The sequence below is a fragment of the Schistocerca americana genome, chromosome 4 (genome assembly GCF_021461395.2).
Source record: "Schistocerca americana isolate TAMUIC-IGC-003095 chromosome 4, iqSchAmer2.1, whole genome shotgun sequence".
Classification (NCBI taxonomy): domain Eukaryota; kingdom Metazoa; phylum Arthropoda; class Insecta; order Orthoptera; family Acrididae; genus Schistocerca; species Schistocerca americana.
In genome coordinates, this window is record NC_060122.1 from 286,427,826 (window position 1) to 286,451,282 (window position 23,457).

General features: G+C 44.3%; 1 protein-coding gene across 1 annotated transcript in view; it reads right to left on the reverse strand.

The window, feature by feature from the left end:
• LOC124613168 (adipocyte plasma membrane-associated protein-like) overlaps positions 1-23,457 on the reverse strand; it is a 251,918-nt gene that overhangs the window by 17,732 nt on the left and 210,729 nt on the right. The gene's annotated exons all lie outside the window — the stretch shown is intronic.

Sequence of the window (23,457 nt, forward strand, 5' to 3'; positions counted from 1 at the left end):
TGCACCAAGATTAAGAATCCACATAAAATTTTATGATGTAGGATGAAGGCAGTGCCATACCATCTCCAGTATAACCAAACCCAATAAAGCACTGTGTTGTTGAAACCTGAGATGATGACAGTACTACCCATACTTTTTTCAATTAAGCACCCTGAAGTGGGTATATTTCAAAACAGTGCACACTTCACCACAGAGCTATAGATTCATTCTCACCAGTGAGATATTCAGAGGTGTCAACAACTAAGAATAAATAATGGGACTAACAGGGGTGAGAACCACCTACCCAGAGGGACAGCTACAGTCTCTGTGTGTTGAAACACACAATACAGTTAAACAGAAGTACAGTTTAATACATCATGAGTATAACTACTTAGCAATCTAAAATTACATTTAGCTTCCAATCTGAAGGATTGTTCGTAATTAATCCAATGGTTTTAGCAACTTTGAAGCTTATGGTATGTACACTAATAACTTATCCAGTGTCAGAAATGTTGCTACGAACTGTGGTGTACATAATGTGGTGGAGTGGTCATCATCGCTGGCTGTTATGTTGTGGGCTGCCAGTTAAAACTGACCACTAGCAGTTATTTAGTATTATCATTTCTGGTATGTTCCTGAAATACCTAATTTTGTGATGTATGAATAAACACCACCACTCTGGAATATTTGACGTTTGTATAAATAGCTGCACTCTCCATCTATAAGTTCTGTTCTGTTCTGACTGTATGTTGGTGACAGTAATAAACAAGCTTTCAGTTCTAACTGTTGTACTTCACTGATGACTACTTTCAGATTTGGACTTGATTATGGTTTCAACGTGACATTGTGTGGTAGAGATGCCGGGTGTTAACATTAATGAACACATTATGTCTGTAGTCTTACTTGTGCAACTATATTTATTTATTGGCCAGTTAGCCAATGTAAAAGCTGTCACCTACACTGATAGGAATTGGAATGTGAGTTGTACATCATACCTAAAATTCATGTGTATAGGAGTCTGACGGATTCCAAACCAACAGTAAGTCAGCTGCACATTAGGCATCCATTGGTGTTTCCCAGAGACACTGATTAGGCCCTTATGAAATAGATGAAGGGATTCAAGCAAGTCAGATACAACAGGTGGGATGACATGATGGGTTTGGCAAATGTGACTTTTACTTGTATGGCACAGGACAGCAGTGGTTCGAGAACAATGAAGAGAAGTTCATTAGCTGGGACAAACTCCAGACTGAAGTGAAGAAAATGTTTGGTGACCATCACTGGCAAATTCATTTAGCAGAAGAACAACTGAAGAAGAGGGCCCAATATCATGGGGAAACAACACAATCACATGTACAGAACGTTTTGCCCTATGCCAAATCATGAATCTAAATATGACAGAAGACAACAAAATCTCACACTCAATGAAAGGAGTCCTGGAAAACATGTACCAAGCCCTTCTGATAAAGCATATCACAACAACAGAGCATTTCATCAAGTGGAACCAGCGCATCAAGGTAATACAACAGATAAAGAGTTGGACAAAAGAAGTATGACCAACTGACAAATGTGGTCTATACAGCAGTTGTGGATGACCATTATGAGTTCACCCCTTTCATATGCCACTTAGAAAGAGAAGAGAGACAGCAGTGTATGGCAGCCAGAAATGTTGGACCAAGTACACAAGAGGCAGCAGACATGAGTGTTGACCCCATACATCAGGAAGTAATAGAGAATCTCATAGAATAGGTGTATCAGTCTTTGGACCCATCTCCACCATCAGTTGAATATGCTGTGAAGAACAGACTCAGCTAACTTGTGCCTACCCCACCACCATTAAGTGACAACCCAGTATCTGACCAAGACAGGTACAACCAACTTCTCGACCTTGTTTAACACATCAGTAGAAGAACAGACATTTGGAGGTGACAGACAATGTCAGTTTCTTTTCGTTGAGGATACCCTGGACACATTGTACTCTATTGGTGGAAAGCAATATGAGTGTGTGATAAATGTTATACAAGATATCAACCATTACAATGGTCCTACTCATACCAATTAACCGCAGATTATTATAGTCGATCTGTGTGCTGGAGGTCATCACCATACACTGGATCCAATTGCTCCCCAAAGATACCATAGCAATCACCTGTTGCCATACAGAGATACTAGTCACTCACCTAGCCGCCAAATTCAGGAAAGCTAAGCAAGGCAACCATCGATGGAGATGAGACTGCCACAGGAGGAACTCCACCAGAGACAACAGGTACCAAGATGATGGGAAATCTCATCATCATCATCATCATCATCATCATCATCATCATCATCATCATCAATGGGCAACCTGCCCAGGCACTAGTTGACTCAGGGCCTCTTTTCCTGTACTGTTGAATGCTTATCATGGCCAGTTGAAGAACTGTATATGAGTCTATTCAAAACTTTCCGGAACCTTGCCCACAAAATTTTTCTACGCTTTCCTTGTACTTATTGTGCAGGATCTCCTTCGAAATACTCTCCTCCACAATTAATACACTGCACCCAACGCCGTTTCCGCTTCCAGAAGCAGTCTTGGTGCACCTCTTGCCAGATTGCATGAAGCACTATCTGCGAATTATTTTTTATCATGTTCTATCATTTCGCCCTTCAACAGGGTTTTTAAATTTGGAAAGATAAAAGATTTCCCAGTGGCCAGATCTGGAGATTACGGAAAATGAGGCAGCACAATGATTTAGTTTTTTGTGAATGCACCAACAGGGATGAATGTGCAAATGCATTATCATGATGCAAGAATTGATGTATTAACAGTCTCGCCACATTTCAGGCCGTTTCCGTCTCAAATTTTATTTCAGGTATCTCAACACATTCCGTTAGTACCATAGATTAACAGCTTTTCCCCTTTCTGTAATGAACTAATCCGTCAAAGTTAAATAAAACTATCAGCATGGCTTTGCCATTCGACCTGACATGACCTGACGAGGTTTTTTTTTAAGAACCTTTCCCAACCCATTGTGAAGATTGAACCTTGGCCGCAACATCATAACCGTAGACCCACGTCGTAGACCCACGTTTCATCACCAGTTATGATTCTCTTGAGGAACATCTCATTCTCATTTGCTCAATCCAAAAGCTCTTCACAGATTGTGAAGCAAAAGTCTTTCTGGTCTTGACTCATGAGCCATGGGACGCAGTTGGCGCCAATACGACGAATTCCAATATGTTGTGTCAGGATTTCATGACATGATTCAGCTGAGACGTTCATTCTCCTGCAATCTCTCGGACAGTCAGTCTTCGATTAGCATGCACAATGTCGTTGACGTTCTTCATGTGAGGGTCTTGAAGAACGTCCTAAGCGAGGGTCATCTGTAACTTCCGTCCGGACATTTTTAAACCATGTGAATCATTTGTAACACCAAGTACGGCTTAAGCAATCAGCAGCGTAAGCTTCCTGCTTCATTTGATGTGTCTCTGTGAAGGTTTTCTGGAGCTGCACGCAAAATTTATAATGCAGACGCGTTGCTCCTCTAACTCTGCCATCTCGAAATTCGCAACGTCCAACTCAGTAGGCCTACAGCACGGAACAATAACTAACAGACATAGAACAATGAAACTTCCTGCAGATACACATTAAACACAGGAGTGTGCAGGGATGCCAACCGCATTTCGCTCCAACACACCATTGGTCCGAAATTACGAGTGTTCCGGAAATTTTTGAACAGTCCTGCTATTCCATGACACAAACGCAGTTTCGTGCAGCGTCGCGGCGCGAAATCACGAATGCTCCGGAAATTTTTGAACAGATCTTGTATTCCATAATACGAAAGCGATTTTGTTGAAGGTCGCAACTGGATAGAACGTCCACCCAACATTGACATGCGGTGCAAGAATAATTATCAATGACGGAACACAGGCCTTCAAATTTGTCATTTTTACGGTTTTTAGTCACGATATTAAGCTTGTGAGGGACTTCTTGTAGGCATCACAGGCAGTCTTGAACTGCACATTGATGAAGACATTCCTAAAAGCATTCTTAACAAAGATTGCTCTGGGCCCTTGTTATTGCTGAAGACGTTTTTATCATGCTTTCATCAACTAGATGAATGGTTCAAATGGCTCTGAGCACTATGGGACTCAACTGCTGAGGTCATTAGTCCCCTAGAACTTAGAACTAGTTAAACCTAACTAACCTAAGGACATCACAAACATCCATGCCCGAGGCTGGATTCGAACCTGCGACCGCAACGAGATGAGTTCTAGTCATCGGTTGAGATGTTCAGTTAAACAGTGGAGTTTTTGTTGATTGTAAAAAGCTACTTAGCCTCACAAAAGAAAACTACACTCCTGGAAATGGAAAAAAGAACACATTGACACCGGTGTGTCAGACCCACCATACTTGCTCCGGACACTGCGAGAGGGCTGTACAAGCAATGATCACACGCACGGCACAGCGGACACACCAGGAACCGCGGTGTTGGCCGTCGAATGGCGCTAGCTGCGCAGCATTTGTGCACCGCCGCCGTCAGTGTCAGCCAGTTTGCCGTGGCATACGGAGCTCCATCGCAGTCTTTAACACTGGTAGCATGCCGCGACAGCGTGGACGTGAACCGTATGTGCAGTTGACGGACTTTGAGCGAGGGCGTATAGTGGGCATGCGGGAGGCCGGGTGGACGTACCGCCGAATTGCTCAAGACGTGGGGTGTGAGGTCTCCACAGTACATCGATGTTGTCGCCAGTGGTCGGCGGAAGGTGCACGTGCCCGTTGACCTGGGACCGGACCGCAGCGACGCACGGATGCACGCCAAGACCGTAGGATCCTACGCCGTGGCATACGGAGCTCCATCGCAGTCTTTAACACTGGTAGCATGCCGCGACAGCGTGGACGTGAACCGTATGTGCAGTTGACGGACTTTGAGCGAGGGCGTATAGTGGGCATGCGGGAGGCCGGGTGGACGTACCGCCGAATTGCTCAAGACGTGGGGTGTGAGGTCTCCACAGTACATCGATGTTGTCGCCAGTGGTCGGCGGAAGGTGCACGTGCCCGTCGACCTGGGACCGGACCGCAGCGACGCACGGATGCACGCCAAGACCGTAGGATCCTACGCAGTGCCGTAGGGAACAGCACCGCCACTTCCCAGCAAATTAGGGACACTGTTGCTCCTGGGGTATCGGCGAGGACCATTCGCAACCGTCTCCATGAAGCTGGGCTACGGTCCCGCACACCGTTAGGCCGTCTTCCGCTCACGCCCCAACATCGTGCAGCCCGCCTCCAGTGGTGTCGCGACAGGCGTGAATGGAGGGACGAATGGAGATGTGTCGTCTTCAGCGATGAGAGTCGCTTCTGCCTTGGTGCCAATGATGGTCGTATGCGTGTTTGGCGCCGTGCAGGTGAGCGCCACAATCAGGACTGCATACGACCGAGGCACACAGGGCCAACACCCGGCATCATGGTGTGGGGAGCGATCTCCTACACTGGCCGTACACCACTGGTGATCGTCGAGGGGACACTGAATAGTGCACGGTACATCCAAACCGTCATCGAACCCATCGTTCCGTCATTCCTAGACCGGCAAGGGAACTTGCTGTTCCAACAGGACAATGCACGTCCGCATGTATCCCGTGCCACCCAACGTGCTCTAGAAGGTGTAAGTCAACTACCCTGGCCAGCAAGATCTCCGGATCTGTCCCCCATTGAGCATGTTTGGGACTGGATGAAGCGTCGTCTCACGCGGTCTGCACGTCCAGCACGACCGCTGGTCCAACTGAGGCGCCAGGTGGAAATGGCGTGGCAAGCCGTTCCACAGGACTACATCCAGCATCTCTACGATCGTCTCCATGGGAAATAGCAGCCTGCATTGCTGCGAAAGGTGGATATACACTGTACTAGTGCCGACATTGTGCATGCTCTGTTGCCTGTGTCTATGTGCCTGTGGTTCTGTCAGTGTGATCATGTGATGTATCTGACCCCAGGAATGTGTCAATAAAGTTTCCCCTTCCTGGGACAATGAATTCACGGTGTTCTTATTTCAATTTCCAGGAGTGTATGTGCCCAAAATGGTCGCAAGTATTGCAGGTGGTGAAGGAGCATTTGGATCACTAATTGTGATGAGCAGCCTCAACTCTTCCCTAAAGGTATGGCGCAGGTACATCCAAACCAGTCCAGGCTTACTATCATTGACAAAAAATGGTGCTCTGCTACCATTACAGACAATGCGGATGAGGAAGCTACTATAGAACTGCCAACAGAATCTGTCTTGACTGAGGAACAATGTTGCTAGTGGGCGCCATTCTGCGTCAGTTTTCAAGTATGGAATGGAGAAAAGACAAAGTGGTCCATGGTAAAGCACCGTATCGACACTGGCGATGACCCAACAATTAGTTTGAGATCGTATAGAAGGTCGCCAGTTGAACGATGCATGATCTGGGCGGAAGTAGAGAAAATGTCGCAGGATGAGTTCATTAAACCCTGGTTCTACCCCATTATCCTTGTGAAGAATAAGGATGGCACATGACATTGCTGCATTGACTGCTGGCAACTGAACAAAACCATGAAGAAAGATATCTGTCCATTGCTGTGAGTTTATGACATCGTAAATTTCTTGGAGGGAGCAAGTATTTCTCAACTACGGACATGCAGAAAGTCTACATGAAAATCAATAGTGGCTAGGCTGACTGGGAAAGACTGCCTTCGTAACTGCTGACGCCTGAGTGAGTTTAAAGTTATTTCATTCGGACTATAAAACTCACTGAGCGATTTCAAATACATGATGGACAGCATACTTCGGCACCCTAGCTGGAAAAAGTGTCTTTGCTATTTGGATGACGTTTGTTCAAAGACATTTGAAGAACGTCTAAGCTCTTGACAACTGTGCTGAAATGTGGTCAGATGGCAGGTCTCCCTGAATCCAAGAATGTGTCTCATAGTTGTGCAAGAAATAAAAATCTTGGGCCACTTAGCCGATAGCGATGGAGTCGGTTCTGACCCAAATAAAATAAGTGTAGCCAAGGATTTTCTGACTACATAGCACATTCGTAATGTGAGACGTTTTCTTGGAATGTGCTCATTCACTGGTGATTCATAAAGAACTTCTGTACCAAGCCACATTCCTTGCAAGAACTACTGCAGGGAAATTGCAAATTTCCAGGAATGAGGTGCAAGAAATATCTTCCTTTGTTCTTAAGGAGGCTCTGATATCTTCTCCAGTTCTAGCATTGTATGATAACAATGCCGTGACAGAACTACACGCCAAAGCTTTGTTTGCGGATAGGGACAATTCCACTGAAAGTTCAGGAAAGCTTATCCTTTCAGAGTAATCAGTATGGCATGAACTATTTATTCTACAAACGAGAAAGCGCTTCTTGCACTTGCTTGGGCCACCAGCATGTTCTGGCTGTGTTTATTTGGCAAACCATTCAGCATTGTGACAAGCCACCATTTTCTACATTGTCTGACTATCGTGAACGATCTGTCGGGTCGACTGACGAGATGAGCACTGAGGCTTCAGGAATATGACGTCCCAGTGGTGTACAAAAGCGGATGCGGATATAAGGCCGCTTAACTTTCAAGGGTTCATTTATTGGAACATAGCAGTGTGGATGAAATTTCACTCATCGCCACATTAAAAGACATTCCTGCTGGACAGAAGGGAGCTCCAATGCTGCCGAAAACCATAAAAGCCTTGAAGAAAGAGGAACTGACCAAAGAAAGATTCCAATTAGTAAACAGACATTGTATAAGAAGAAATATCATCCAATGGTACACAAACGATTGCTCGTCATCAAGGGCACCCATATCTGGGCGCAAGGGGGCTGTGGCCTCCCCATAGCTCTCAGGGAAATGAAAAAAATTATTGTAGTCACGTATTTTACTTTGAAGAAAATGATTTAAAAGTCGGTAATATGCAGGTTTTTAACAATGACGAAATTGAAACTTTTTTGAGGCTACTACAAGTCGCTATTCGTCTTCCAGACTATTAAAAATATTTCATACCCCCTCACCCTCCCAGATTGTCCTCCATCCTACAAACTATCGTGTGGACGGTCTTGCTCAGCCTCACAGCTCATCTACAGCCAACTATCCTGAAGTATTTCCACAACACTCCAACATCTGGGTAACCGGGGTTCACGAAGACTCTAGACAGAATCAGATGCAGCTATCATTGACCCAGTCTCTACTGATCAATACTATGTGTGCTACTGGAACGAATGCCAACGACAGAAGCAAGAGTTACAATTACCTTTGAGGCATCAATACCAATCCCGCCTGCAGCAATACCATTCCACCAATTTGGAACAGACCTCTTGGGGAGGTCCCCAAAGTCGACAATTGGGAATTGATGGATAGCAGTCTGCATTGATTACCTCAGCTGCGATGGTGTCACCAAACCTGTGCCTACTGCCAAAGCTCTAGAAATTTTAAAGTTCCTTGTAGAAGATATCATTTTGAAGCACAGAGCGGCTATGTCATGATCTCTGATGGTGGCAAAGTTTTCCAGTCGAGACTAGTGTGAGACGTAATTTCACATTGTTACACCACCCACAGGATGATAATTGCCTATCATGCAAGGGTGAATGTCCTTGCAAAATGCTTTAATAAAATCTTGGCAGATATGCTCTTGATGTACGTTGATGCTGAACAAAGAGACTGGGATACAACACTACCTGTTGTGACATTGGCATACAAGACTGGGAATCAAGACACTACAGGCTTCACACTGTTCTTTTTACTCCACAGCTGCGAAGTCAAAACAACAACGGATACACCGTTTCCGTTTCAACTAGGTGACACTTATGATGACTACATGAAACACTTAATCACTAGGACCGAAAAAGCAAGGCACCTAGATCACATATGGGCTCCTCACGCTCAATAGAACGATCGAGAGCGCTACAACGCCAAGCACCGGCCAGTGAGAGAAAGCATGTGGGACTTGGTTCGGATTTTTACGCCTGTGCAGAAAATGGGACTATCTATACTAAAGCGTTGTTTTGGGCTATAAAGTATCTTTCGTCAGCCGTCATTGTGAAGTCGAGCATTATGACGCCTCATCAGTAAGACAAAAGCGCAGAGACGTCGTCCATGTTCACTGTACGAAGCCCTACTGCAGCCCAGATGTGCAGATCAATGATGGGAATTCAAGGAAACTGAAGGCCCACTCGACGATTGCGAGGCCTCGATTGAAGGGGCTACCTTCAAAGCTCATATAACAACACGACCAGATCGTGAGGATCCGCCAGCGCCGCCATACAGAGAACCTTTGACGAGATCTAGATCCATGGATCTGTAGTTGTTTCCATTGAGAACTTCTGAAACAGTATGCCACTGTTTCTCCAGGAGAGGACACAATGCTGTGAGCTCTGGTGTACATAGTGCAGTATTGTGGTTATCGTCACTGGTTGGCATGTTGCAGGTCGCCAGTTCAAATCCATCCCTCGGCAATTTATTGAATTTAGTATTTATTTGTTCTGGAAGGCTCTTGAAATGTATTGCGTCTGCAATGTTTGTATATTATGTAATATATTACGTTTATACAATACTGCAGTGTCCATGTTGTTCAGAAGTACGATGCAATACCCGAAGGAATAGGCATTGTGGCGATTACAGCCATTATGAAATACGTGAAATGTATTCGTAATTGCGAATATGGACACCCATCAGATGTACACTACTGGCCATTAAAATTGCTACACCAAGAAGAAATGCAGATGATAAACGGGTACTCTCTGGACAAATATATTATACTAGAAGTGACATGTGATTACATTTTCACACAATTTGGGTGCATAGATTCTGAGAAATCAGTACCCAGAACAACCACCTCTGGCCGTAATAACGGCCTTGATACGCCTGGGCATTGAGTCAAACAGAGCTTGGATGGCGTGTACGGGTACAGCTGCCCATGCAGCTTCTACACAATACCACAGTTCATCAAGATTAGTGACTGGCGTGTTGTGACGAGCCAGTTGCTCGGCCACCATTGACCAGACGTTTTCAGTTGTTGAGAGATCTGAAGAATGTGCTGGCCACGGCAGCAGTCGAACATTTTCTGTATCCAGAAAGGCTCGTACAGGTCCTGCAACATGCGGTAGTGCATTATCCTGCTGAAATGTCGGGTTTCGCAGGGATCGAATGAAGGGTAGAGCCACGGGTTGTAACACATCTGAAATGTAACGTCCACTGTTCGAAGTGCCGTCAATGCGAACAAGAGATGACCGAGACGTGTAACCAATGGCACCCCATACCATCACGCCGGGTGATACGCCACTATGGCGATGACGAATACACGCTTCCAATGTGCGTTCACCGCGATGTCGCCAAACACGGATGCGACCATCATGATGGTGTAAACAGAACGTGGATTCATCCGAAAAAATGACGTTTTGCCAGTCGTGCACCCAGGTTCGTCGTTGAGTACACCATCGCAGGCGCTCCTGTCTGTGATGCAGCGTTAAGGGTAACCGCACTCATGGTCTCCGAGCTGATAGTCCAGCTGCTGCAAACGTCATCGAACTGTTCGTGCAGATGGTTGTTGTCTTGCAAACGTCCCCATCTGTTGACTCAGGGATCGAGACGTGGCTGCACTATCCGTTACAGCCATGCGGATAAGATGCCTGTCATCTCGACTGCTAGTGATACGAGGCCGTTGGGATCCAGCAAGGCGTTCCGTATTATCCTCCTGAACCCACCGATTCCATATTCTGCTAACAATCATTGGGTCTCGATCAACGCGAGCAGCAATGTCGCGATACGATAACCCGCAATCATGATAGGCTACAAACCGACCTTTATCAAAGTCGGAAACGTGATGGTACGCATTTCTCCTCCTTACACGAGGCATCACCAGGAAACGCCGGTCAACTGCTGTTTGTGTATAAGAAATCGGTTGGAAACTTTCCTCATGTCAGCACGTTGTAGGTGTCGCCACCGGCTCCAACCTTGTGTGAATGTTCTGATAAGCTAATCATTTGCATATCACAGCATCTTCTTCCTGTCGGTTAAATTTCGCGTCTGTAGCACGTCATCTTCGTGGTGTAGCAATTTTAATGGCCAGTAGTGTATAATGGAAGAACGACAATGAAAATTTGTGCTGGATCGAGACTCGAACCCGGATTTCCCACTTATTCCACCACTGTTCGCGGCGTCTCCAGACATCTTCGGCCTGTAATCCCACTGACTGGAGTATAATTAACTTCACCGGTGAGTCCCGCTCCAAATGGATTCCCAATGTCCAGCAAAGATGTGCCTGGAGAAACCCGGCACAGCAGTGGAATACAGCCTTAATGTCGCCGGCCATACGCCCCAACAACAAGTAGTGATGGTTTGAGATGCCATTTCTTTTCATAGCACGACCTCTTTGTTAGTCATCTGCAGCACCCTTACTACGCAACGGTACGTTGACGATGTTCTAAGCCACGTTTCGTTACCCTTCCTGGCAAGCTTCTGGGGCTTAAATTCCAGAGAAATAATGCCCACCCACAGACGGCAGTTTCTACTGTCTGTCTTCGTGCTTGCCAAATCCTACCTTCGCCAGCAAGGAACCCGCGTCTCTCCCCAATTGAGAGCAGGGCTCTTCAGCCAGTTCGGAGTTTGATGGTCTAACGTACCAGTTGGATGGAATTTGGCCCGGTATACCTCAGGAGGGCATCCAACAACTCCATCAATCCATGCCAAGCCGGATAACTGCTTGCTTAAGGGCCAGAGGTGGACCAACACGTTATTGACTTGCTCAATTTGTGAAGCACTTTCCCTTGAATAAACCATTCAGTTTTTTTTCTGAAATAGCAATCATTTGTTTGTTTCTACATGTACGTGTCATCTACCGATTTCCGTCGCGTTCAGATAATTCATGCTTCGTTTTATTTTTTATTCAAAATTTGTTTTGTCGCAGAGTGTATTTGTCTTGCAAGAGGTGCGCAGATTAAAACGGGCGAAAGGCAAAGACGCAGTCTCTCTCTCCTGCTGTTCAATTTAAAACAGAGTCTCCGGAGTGCGACCAAAATTCAGGGTGTACGGATATCAATGATAGGATTCGCTGATAATATTGCTTATCCTCAGTGAAAGTGAGGAAGAATTACAGGGTCTGTTGAATGGGAGGAAGAGTTTAATGAGCGCACAATGTGGATTAGAAGTAAACCAAAGAAAGAAGTAAGTAATAAGGAGTAGCAGAAATGAGATTAGTGATAAACTTAGCTTCAAAACTGGACACTATGCAGTAGACGAACTGAACGAATTTTGCTACATTGGAAGCAAAATAACACATGAAACATAAAGCAAGGACATAAAAAGTAGACTCGCACAGGGGAATAAGACATTGCTCTAAAAGAACTTCAGTAATATGAAACACAGGCCATAAAATTCGTACGAGGAAGAAAAATCTGATAATGAATGCCTCGATTACAACGTTGCATGGAAGTGAATCATGGACTATGGGAAAAACTGGGAAAGAAGAGAATCGAAATGTTTGAAATGTGATGCTGTAGAAGGATGTTACGTACATTGACAAGAAATTAGGAGATTCTCCGCATAATTGACGAGGAAAGTAATATGTGGAAAAGGTTGACAAGATGAGAGGACAGGATGATAAGACATCTGTCAAGTTTTCTTTTCGTGGAAACGGTGACTGTAAAAACAATGGTTTTGTTTGTTATAAAATAACGTTTGCTACTAGTCAAGTTTTCTTTTTTTTCCGCACGAAGCGTTTCGGGAAATAATTCCCATTATCAAGTACGTTTTTCGTGTATTGTGTCATTTTTAGGCGTATTGGTTTCGACGTGTTACCTACCGCGATTTGTGATTACTGACGTATCTCTGTCTATGCAGGATGAGTCAGGAGGAAAGGTAGAAGCTTTGAGGGGTGATAATATTAGTAATTTTTAACAAGGAACAACATACGGACATGCGCCTTATTCCGGATGGTTTCCGATATAGAACACATTCACTGTTCGAGGTGCATTCAAGTTCTAAGGCCTCCATTTTTTTTCTAATTAACTACTCACCCGAAATCGATGAAACTGGCGTTACTTCTCGACGTAATCTCCCTGCAGACGTACACATTTTTCGCAACGCTGACGCCATGATTCCATGGCAGCGGCGAAGGCTTCTTTAGGAGTCTGTTTTGACCACTGAAAAATCGCTGAGGCAATAGCAGCACGGCTGGTGAATGTGCGGCCACAGAGAGTGTCTTTCATTGTTGGAAAAAGCCAAAAGTCACCAGGAGCCAGGTCAGGTGAGTAGGGAGCATGAGGAATCACTTCAAAGTTGTTATCACGAAGAAACTGTTGCGTAACGTTAGCTCAATGTGCGGGTGCGTTGTCTTGGTGAAACAGCACACGCGCAGCCCTTCCCGGTCGTTTTTGTTGCAGTGCAGGAAGGAATTTGTTCTTCAAAACATTTTCGTAGGATGCACCTGTTATCGTAGTGCCCATTGGAACGCAATGGGTAAGGATTACGCCCTTGCTGTCCCAGAACATGGACACCATCATTTTTTCAGCACTGGCGGTTACCCGAAATTTTTTTGGTGGCGGTGAATCTGTGTGCTTCCATTGAGCTGTCTGGCGCTTTGTTTCTGGATTGAAAAATGGCATCCACGTCTCATCCATTGTCACAACCGACGAAAAGAAAGTCCCATTCATGCTGTCGTTGTGCGTCAACATTGCTTGGCAACATGCCACACGGGCAGCCATGTGGTTGTCCGTCAGCATTTGTGGCACCCACCTGGATGACACTTTTCGCATTTTCAGGTCGTCATGCAGGATTGTGTGCACAGAACCCACAGAAATGGCAACTCTGGAGGCGTTCTGTTCAACAGTCATTCGGCGATCCTCCAAAACAATTCTCTCCACTTTCTCGATCATGTCGTCAGACCGGCTTGTGCGAGCCCGAGGTTGTTTCCGTTTGTTGTCACACGATGTTCTGCCTTCATTAAACTGTCGCACCCACGAACGCACTTTCGACACATCCATAACTCCATCATCACATGTCTCCTCCAACTGTCGATGAATTTCAATTGGTTTCACATCACGCAAATTCAGAAAACGAATGATTGCACGCTGTTCAAGTAAGGAAAACGTCGCCATTTTAAGTATTTAAAACAGTTCTCATTCTCGCCGCTGGCGGTAAAATTCCATCTGCCGTACGGTGCTGCCATCTCTGGGACGTATTGACAATGAACGCGGCCTCATTTTAAAACAATGCGCATGTTTCTATCTCTTTCCAGTCCAGAGAAATAAAATCAGAGGCCTTAGAACTTGAATGCACCTCGTACATTGTTATTTATTTTCTGTATTATTCAAACATTTTCATTATTTACAACGTACCACAGTGGTGTAGAGGAAGCTGAGACGAACAGTTTGATACAGTCGGCAAACTACCTCAAAGCCTGCACAAAACAGCTAAGCAGCAGCAGATGCACGTCACGCGAGATTTTCATTACTCTCGCGATTTCTTCGTGCAAACTATTAGTTATAGCGTAGGAAATTTAATGTACTTTAATTTTGTACTGCCGTAGGTGTTCGCCGGAAGGTGCGGCTTTCGAGTTGCTCAAGAAAAACGTTCAAAAGTGATATTAACTGTGTTCATGTCAGAAACAGTTTGGAATAGGTCATATGTTCATATGACGTTTTTTGTTCAGAAACGCTAATACTATCACCTCTCAAAGCGTATACTTCTCCTCCTGACTCACCTTACGGATAATGCCGAACCTATAGAGAAACGTATATCAGTAATTACAAAATGTGCGTGTTTATCTATACTAATATACACCCAGGAACATCGAAAATAGAGCACCCAGAGCGAATAAAGGCAAAAACCCAAAACTTTGCAAACAAGTACAGTGAGATACCTTATGCAAATGATCCCAAGCTTGTTATTAATGCGCATGCCACAGAGCGCGCAGTGGCGCTGCAATCCGGCAGGGAATCCTATTTAAACGGCGCATAGTGTACGGGTCACACACGTGACGACCTCATCCCGACTCTAGGAGGACGTTAGTGGGCGCAGGATGACAGGTAGATGAGTTAGACGATATTTACCACAGTTAAGCAGTTTGAGAAAGGCCTATTCACCGACATGAAAATCGTAGACTGGTCAACGCGGCATGTTGACTCGCCAGGTCGGTTGTTCGGAGTGTTCCGTTAGACTATTTTGGGAGCAGTGGATACGAGATAGCTCCAACGTGTAACGTACTGGGTCTCGAGCGACCAGTAAGATGACGAAGGATTGTGCGGTAAGCGATCAGGGATTCTACAGTGGCCGTCTGCACGATACAGGCAGATGTACGGGGACCAGTTGTTCCACAAACTATTTCCAGACGCCTTGCGGATGCGAATTTGTAGTCCAAGAGCCATGGTGTGTACTGCCGTTAACGCCTAGACGTCGACGACTCCGTCTACAGTTGTGCCAAGTCAAAACGACGTGGGAGCAGGCCGGTGCGGCCGAGCGGTTCTAGGCGCTTCAGTCTGGAACCGCGCGACCGCTACGGTCGCAGGTTCGAATCCTGCCTCGGGCATGGATGTGTGTGATGTCCTTAGGTTAGTTAGGTTTAAGTAGTTCTATGTTCTAGGGGACTTATGACCTCAGATGTTAAGTCCCATAGTGCTCAGAGCCAAAACGGCGTGGACTGCCAGAGATTGGCAAGACGCGGTATTTAGTGATGAATCCCGGTTCTGTTTGGGAGCGTATGATAACCGCATGCGGGTGTGGAGACAGCATGGTGAACGGTACAGTTCCACCCACGCTGGAGCGCGCCACACTGCCCGTGCAGCCGGCGTAATGGTCTGGGGCGTTATGGCCTACGATATCCGATCCCCTGCAATTGTGGTACGTGGAATCATAAACGAGACAGCTTTATGTTGATAATATTCTTCGACTCAATGTTTGACCTTTCACATATGGTCTACAGAGCCACTTTTCCAGCAAGATAATTCTCGTCCGCATATAGCTCGATTTGCTCAAGACTTCCTATGTCATGTTCCGACTCATCCATGGCCGGTCTTCTCCCCAGACTTGTCCCCTATAGAGTACGTGTGGGACTAGCTTTACGCCGGATGATACTCCGTATGTTATTTGGGGGTGGCTATTCAAGATTTGTGGGACAATGTGACCCAGGACAACACGAAACGTCTAATCAGTTTGAGGCCGGACTGTATTACGGCATATAATGCATTTAAAGGTGGTGCAGTGCGTTACTGATGTTGCACTGTATTTATCTACATGTATTGACAGTACTTCTTTCTTCTCTTGATTTTGGAGTCAAATGAATCTCTCGTCTGTTATCATTTTCTCTATTACATTTCGTTAATATCCTGTGTTCTGATCTTCGTGCGCTATTCTCAGTGTTCTTGAATGTATCAGGGACGTTGTTAAGAAAAATCTCATAAAGTTCTTGATCGATTTACTCCAAGTATTTATACGATATTCTGATAAATACTTGGAGGTATATATGCGTGTGCCGTTTCGTTTTCTTTCTCGCAGTAACTAAGATGGCATAAACTGAGTGGGTAAAAAAAGTGGGTTGTTGATGTACGATGTATTCTCCAGATGCTAGATCTATGAGAATGCTAGCAACAGTGATATTATTTCACATAGTTTTAGTGTGTGAATGGAAGATTACAGTTTTTCAGACGATTCAGATGGCGTAGTAGTGTTCTGATCACGAGCCATGTATACAGATTTCCCTAGGTGCACGTTTTCTGTTAAAATTGTGTGGAAGAAAACAAAACAGCACGGGGCAACAATTTGTCTAATGATCTAATTACCTACTATTGTAGTTAAAACCGACCGTGAGAAAGAAAACGAAGCCGCACATTTTCATAGCACAGCATATCATTTTCTTTCTCGCAGTCATAGAAAACAGCCGCGAGGCACCACTCTGCTGATGAGTGTCAGTCACTGACAGTACATTTTTAAAATGCTCAGCAAAGGCGTGTAGCTGGCGCCGATAGGGTTGCCGAACTGGGCGGTCTTAGATGGACCCTTTGCAGTTTTATTCAGGCACATGTCAACTTTGCAACCCCTAGGTGATCACGCCACAAAAGGGCGCGAAACACGAGGGCTGAATAAGCGTAAACACCCTTTGCTGCTTTGCATCACGTTTTAATTTCATCGAATGGTTTTGAACGTTTCCTAGTGGTCCCACTCTGTATAAACGCCAAAGGGGTCAGATCTCCTTCAGTGGAGCTGCAGCCCCACGTTGTCCTTACGGGAGGGTTGAATCGTCCAGGGGTGTCAGCAGTGTCGAACGACGTCAAGAATGTCGTCCTGTTGCTCGTCGCACTGCGAACTGTCGTTTTCGACCGCGAAATGTTTGGAAATCGACGCCCCAAGGGAATATGTGGTTTTATTAACGCCATTTATGCCACCTACTGAGGGACCTACTTGTCGATTCTGAGTGGCGGTGTCTCTGAAATGTTTTCCACGGCCACCCATGAGAACACCGCGTGGTTTCAGTGCTGGGTGTCGCGATTCTGGTCTCCATGCTGCTGTGTAAGAGCGTAAGAGCTCGTGAACACCCTAACTTTCGATACCTTGCGATTTATTTGTTATTTTTCTTTGAATGCTGTTAAACGTAACATAGACGCTGCGATCTGAAAGATATGGCACTTAAATCCACCGCGCTACTTACTACTCCTGTAACTCCGTGAAACTTGGCATCAGGGTCGTGAGCACACCTTCAGTTGTGCACGTTTTAAGGAGCTTCTGCGCATGTGCAACTCGCGTGACGTGATTTTCTTACAGGCCAAATACATACGGATTTGATAAATAACGTGCACAGTTCACGATGTGCAAAACTAGCCCTTGACACTCAACTAGAAGTTGAGGTCAGTGCCACCGGGTGGTAGCATACTGCGGCAGACTTTTATCCCAGTTCGTTCGGCATAAATTCTACTAGATGATAGCACACTTCTTAGATATGCTAATTCACTCACTATGTACTGCAGTAAAATTATATTGGAAGTCAGTATATGTTAAAGTTGTATTGACAGTAAACCTGTTTTGTGGGTTCTGTGTATTAAGTCATGAGTTTTATCATACAGTAATCCATTTGAGGCGCTGTGAATCATGAGGAGCTAAAGCACATCACTGTCGATCGTGATATTGTAGCAATTAATCATGCTCCTGAAATATGTTGATCTTATGGTGAGTCCGGTTTATGTGTGCCGCAGGCCCAGATTGTATATATAAAAATTCACGAAAAGCAGTTTCACTGGTATGACGACCTTCTCATCGATGACGGCTCTGGGCAGAATTGTAGTGAAATCTGTTACCAATGTGACCTGTTTTGTGGGTTGTGTGTATTAAGTCATGAGTTTTATCATACAGTAATCCATTTGAGGCGCTGTGAATCATGAGGAGCTAAAGCACATCACTGTCGATCGTGATATTGTAGCAATTAATCATGCTCCTGAAATATGTTGATCTTATGGTGAGTCCGGTTTATGTGTGCCGCAGGCCCAGATTGTATATATAAAAATTCACGAAAAGCAGTTTCACTGGTATGACGACCTTCTCATCGATGACGGCTCTGGGCAGAATTGTAGTGAAATCTGTTACCAATGTGACCTGTTTTGTGGGTTGTGTGTATTAAGTCATGAGTTTTATCATACAGTAATCCATTTGAGGCGCTGTGAATCATGAGGAGCTAAAGCACATCACTGTCGATCGTGATATTGTAGCAATTAATCATGCTCCTGAAATATGTTGATCTTATGGTGAGTCCGGTTTATGTGTGCCGCAGGCCCAGATTGTATATATAAAAATTCACGAAAAGCAGTTTCACTGGTATGACGACCTTCTCATCGATGACGGCTCTGGGCAGAATTGTAGTGAAATCTGTTACCAATGTGACCTGTTTTGTGGGTTGTGTGTATTAAGTCATGAGTTTTATCATACAGTAATCCATTTGAGGCGCTGTGAATCATGAGGAGCTAAAGCACATCACTGTCGATCGTGATATTGTAGCAATTAATCATGCTCCTGAAATATGTTGATCTTATGGTGAGTCCGGTTTATGTGTGCCGCAGGCCCAGATTGTATATATAAAAATTCACGAAAAGCAGTTTCACTGGTATGACGACCTTCTCATCGATGACGGCTCTGGGCAGAATTGTAGTGAAATCTGTTACCAATGTGACCTGTTTTGTGGGTTGTGTGTATTAAGTCATGAGTTTTATCATACAGTAATCCATTTGAGGCGCTGTGAATCATGAGGAGCTAAAGCACATCACTGTCGATCGTGATATTGTAGCAATTAATCATGCTCCTGAAATATGTTGATCTTATGGTGAGTCCGGTTTATGTGTGCTGCAGGCCCAGATTGTATATATAAAAATTCACGAAAAGCAGTTTCACTGGTATGACGACCTTCTCATCGATGACGGCTCTGGGCAGAATTGTAGTGAAATCTGTTACCAATGTGACCTGTTTTGTGGGTTGTGTGTATTAAGTCATGAGTTTTATCATACAGTAATCCATTTGAGGCGCTGTGAATCATGAGGAGCTAAAGCACATCACTGTCGATCGTGATATTGTAGCAATTAATCATGCTCCTGAAATATGTTGATCTTATGGTGAGTCCGGTTTATGTGTGCCGCAGGCCCAGATTGTATATATAAAAATTCACGAAAAGCAGTTTCACTGGTATGACGACCTTCTCATCGATGACGGCTCTGGGCAGAATTGTAGTGAAATCTGTTACCAATGTGACCTGTTTTGTGGGTTGTGTGTATTAAGTCATGAGTTTTATCATACAGTAATCCATTTGAGGCGCTGTGAATCATGAGGAGCTAAAGCACATCACTGTCGATCGTGATATTGTAGCAATTAATCATGCTCCTGAAATATGTTGATCTTATGGTGAGTCCGGTTTATGTGTGCCGCAGGCCCAGATTGTATATATAAAAATTCACGAAAAGCAGTTTCACTGGTATGACGACCTTCTCATCGATGACGGCTCTGGGCAGAATTGTAGTGAAATCTGTTACCAATGTGACCTGTTTTGTGGGTTGTGTGTATTAAGTCATGAGTTTTATCATACAGTAATCCATTTGAGGCGCTGTGAATCATGAGGAGCTAAAGCACATCACTGTCGATCGTGATATTGTAGCAATTAATCATGCTCCTGAAATATGTTGATCTTATGGTGAGTCCGGTTTATGTGTGCCGCAGGCCCAGATTGTATATATAAAAATTCACGAAAAGCAGTTTCACTGGTATGACGACCTTCTCATCGATGACGGCTCTGGGCAGAATTGTAGTGAAATCTGTTACCAATGTGACCTGTTTTGTGGGTTGTGTGTATTAAGTCATGAGTTTTATCATACAGTAATCCATTTGAGGCGCTGTGAATCATGAGGAGCTAAAGCACATCACTGTCGATCGTGATATTGTAGCAATTAATCATGCTCCTGAAATATGTTGATCTTATGGTGAGTCCGGTTTATGTGTGCCGCAGGCCCAGATTGTATATATAAAAATTCACGAAAAGCAGTTTCACTGGTATGACGACCTTCTCATCGATGACGGCTCTGGGCAGAATTGTAGTGAAATCTGTTACCAATGTGACCTGTTTTGTGGGTTGTGTGTATTAAGTCATGAGTTTTATCATACAGTAATCCATTTGAGGCGCTGTGAATCATGAGGAGCTAAAGCACATCACTGTCGATCGTGATATTGTAGCAATTAATCATGCTCCTGAAATATGTTGATCTTATGGTGAGTCCGGTTTATGTGTGCCGCAGGCCCAGATTGTATATATAAAAATTCACGAAAAGCAGTTTCACTGGTATGACGACCTTCTCATCGATGACGGCTCTGGGCAGAATTGTAGTGAAATCTGTTACCAATGTGACCTGTTTTGTGGGTTGTGTGTATTAAGTCATGAGTTTTATCATACAGTAATCCATTTGAGGCGCTGTGAATCATGAGGAGCTAAAGCACATCACTGTCGATCGTGATATTGTAGCAATTAATCATGCTCCTGAAATATGTTGATCTTATGGTGAGTCCGGTTTATGTGTGCCGCAGGCCCAGATTGTATATATAAAAATTCACGAAAAGCAGTTTCACTGGTATGACGACCTTCTCATCGATGACGGCTCTGGGCAGAATTGTAGTGAAATCTGTTACCAATGTGACCTGTTTTGTGGGTTGTGTGTATTAAGTCATGAGTTTTATCATACAGTAATCCATTTGAGGCGCTGTGAATCATGAGGAGCTAAAGCACATCACTGTCGATCGTGATATTGTAGCAATTAATCATGCTCCTGAAATATGTTGATCTTATGGTGAGTCCGGTTTATGTGTGCCGCAGGCCCAGATTGTATATATAAAAATTCACGAAAAGCAGTTTCACTGGTATGACGACCTTCTCATCGATGACGGCTCTGGGCAGAATTGTAGTGAAATCTGTTACCAATGTGACCTGTTTTGTGGGTTGTGTGTATTAAGTCATGAGTTTTATCATACAGTAATCCATTTGAGGCGCTGTGAATCATGAGGAGCTAAAGCACATCACTGTCGATCGTGATATTGTAGCAATTAATCATGCTCCTGAAATATGTTGATCTTATGGTGAGTCCGGTTTATGTGTGCCGCAGGCCCAGATTGTATATATAAAAATTCACGAAAAGCAGTTTCACTGGTATGACGACCTTCTCATCGATGACGGCTCTGGGCAGAATTGTAGTGAAATCTGTTACCAATGTGACCTGTTTTGTGGGTTGTGTGTATTAAGTCATGAGTTTTATCATACAGTAATCCATTTGAGGCGCTGTGAATCATGAGGAGCTAAAGCACATCACTGTCGATCGTGATATTGTAGCAATTAATCATGCTCCTGAAATATGTTGATCTTATGGTGAGTCCGGTTTATGTGTGCCGCAGGCCCAGATTGTATATATAAAAATTCACGAAAAGCAGTTTCACTGGTATGACGACCTTCTCATCGATGACGGCTCTGGGCAGAATTGTAGTGAAATCTGTTACCAATGTGACCTGTTTTGTGGGTTGTGTGTATTAAGTCATGAGTTTTATCATACAGTAATCCATTTGAGGCGCTGTGAATCATGAGGAGCTAAAGCACATCACTGTCGATCGTGATATTGTAGCAATTAATCATGCTCCTGAAATATGTTGATCTTATGGTGAGTCCGGTTTATGTGTGCCGCAGGCCCAGATTGTATATATAAAAATTCACGAAAAGCAGTTTCACTGGTATGACGACCTTCTCATCGATGACGGCTCTGGGCAGAATTGTAGTGAAATCTGTTACCAATGTGACCTGTTTTGTGGGTTGTGTGTATTAAGTCATGAGTTTTATCATACAGTAATCCATTTGAGGCGCTGTGAATCATGAGGAGCTAAAGCACATCACTGTCGATCGTGATATTGTAGCAATTAATCATGCTCCTGAAATATGTTGATCTTATGGTGAGTCCGGTTTATGTGTGCCGCAGGCCCAGATTGTATATATAAAAATTCACGAAAAGCAGTTTCACTGGTATGACGACCTTCTCATCGATGACGGCTCTGGGCAGAATTGTAGTGAAATCTGTTACCAATGTGACCTGTTTTGTGGGTTGTGTGTATTAAGTCATGAGTTTTATCATACAGTAATCCATTTGAGGCGCTGTGAATCATGAGGAGCTAAAGCACATCACTGTCGATCGTGATATTGTAGCAATTAATCATGCTCCTGAAATATGTTGATCTTATGGTGAGTCCGGTTTATGTGTGCTGCAGGCCCAGATTGTATATATAAAAATTCACGAAAAGCATTTTCACTAGTTTCATCTGATATTCACTTAAATGTGAGATCGACGGCGATGTGCTTTAGGCCCTTATGGGTCTCAGCGTCTCATTTGTATTCTAGTCAAGTGACCATGTTGATAGACATTACTAATTGAGTTTAATCATTTCCACAAACGGCACTTAGTGTTTGGAGCTGGTCGCTTACTGTGCAGGAATCGCTTTCGTGTGCAGTGTAAACATGAACTATGTTGAATCTATTTTAAATACTAACGGAAAAGTAAAGCTGTGAGGACGGGACGTGAGCTCTGCCTGGGTAGCTCAGTCGGTCGAGCAGTTTCCCGTGAAAGGCAAAGGTCCCGACTTCTAGTCTCTGTCCGGCACACAGCTTTAATCTGCCAGGAAGTTTCGTATAAGCACACTCCACTGCAGAGTGAAAATTTCATTCTGGCAACAGAAAAGGAAAATACCAGGAATAGTTAGCCGCAAAGGAACTAGGCCTCCGAGAACAGATCCTTTGAATGAGGGAGTGACGAAATCAAATAAACGTGACTACAAACGAACATCTAAAAAGAACGTGTTCAGTTAGCACAAGTCGTTGTGTGGATGCCGCGTAAGAATATCTGATTTTCAGCCTGGAAGTGAATTCGTGATCTATTACATCTTTCAAGGATGTTATACATTTGTTTGAAAAAATGGATGAGCAGGAAACTCCCACATACACGAAAATGCGACATGGA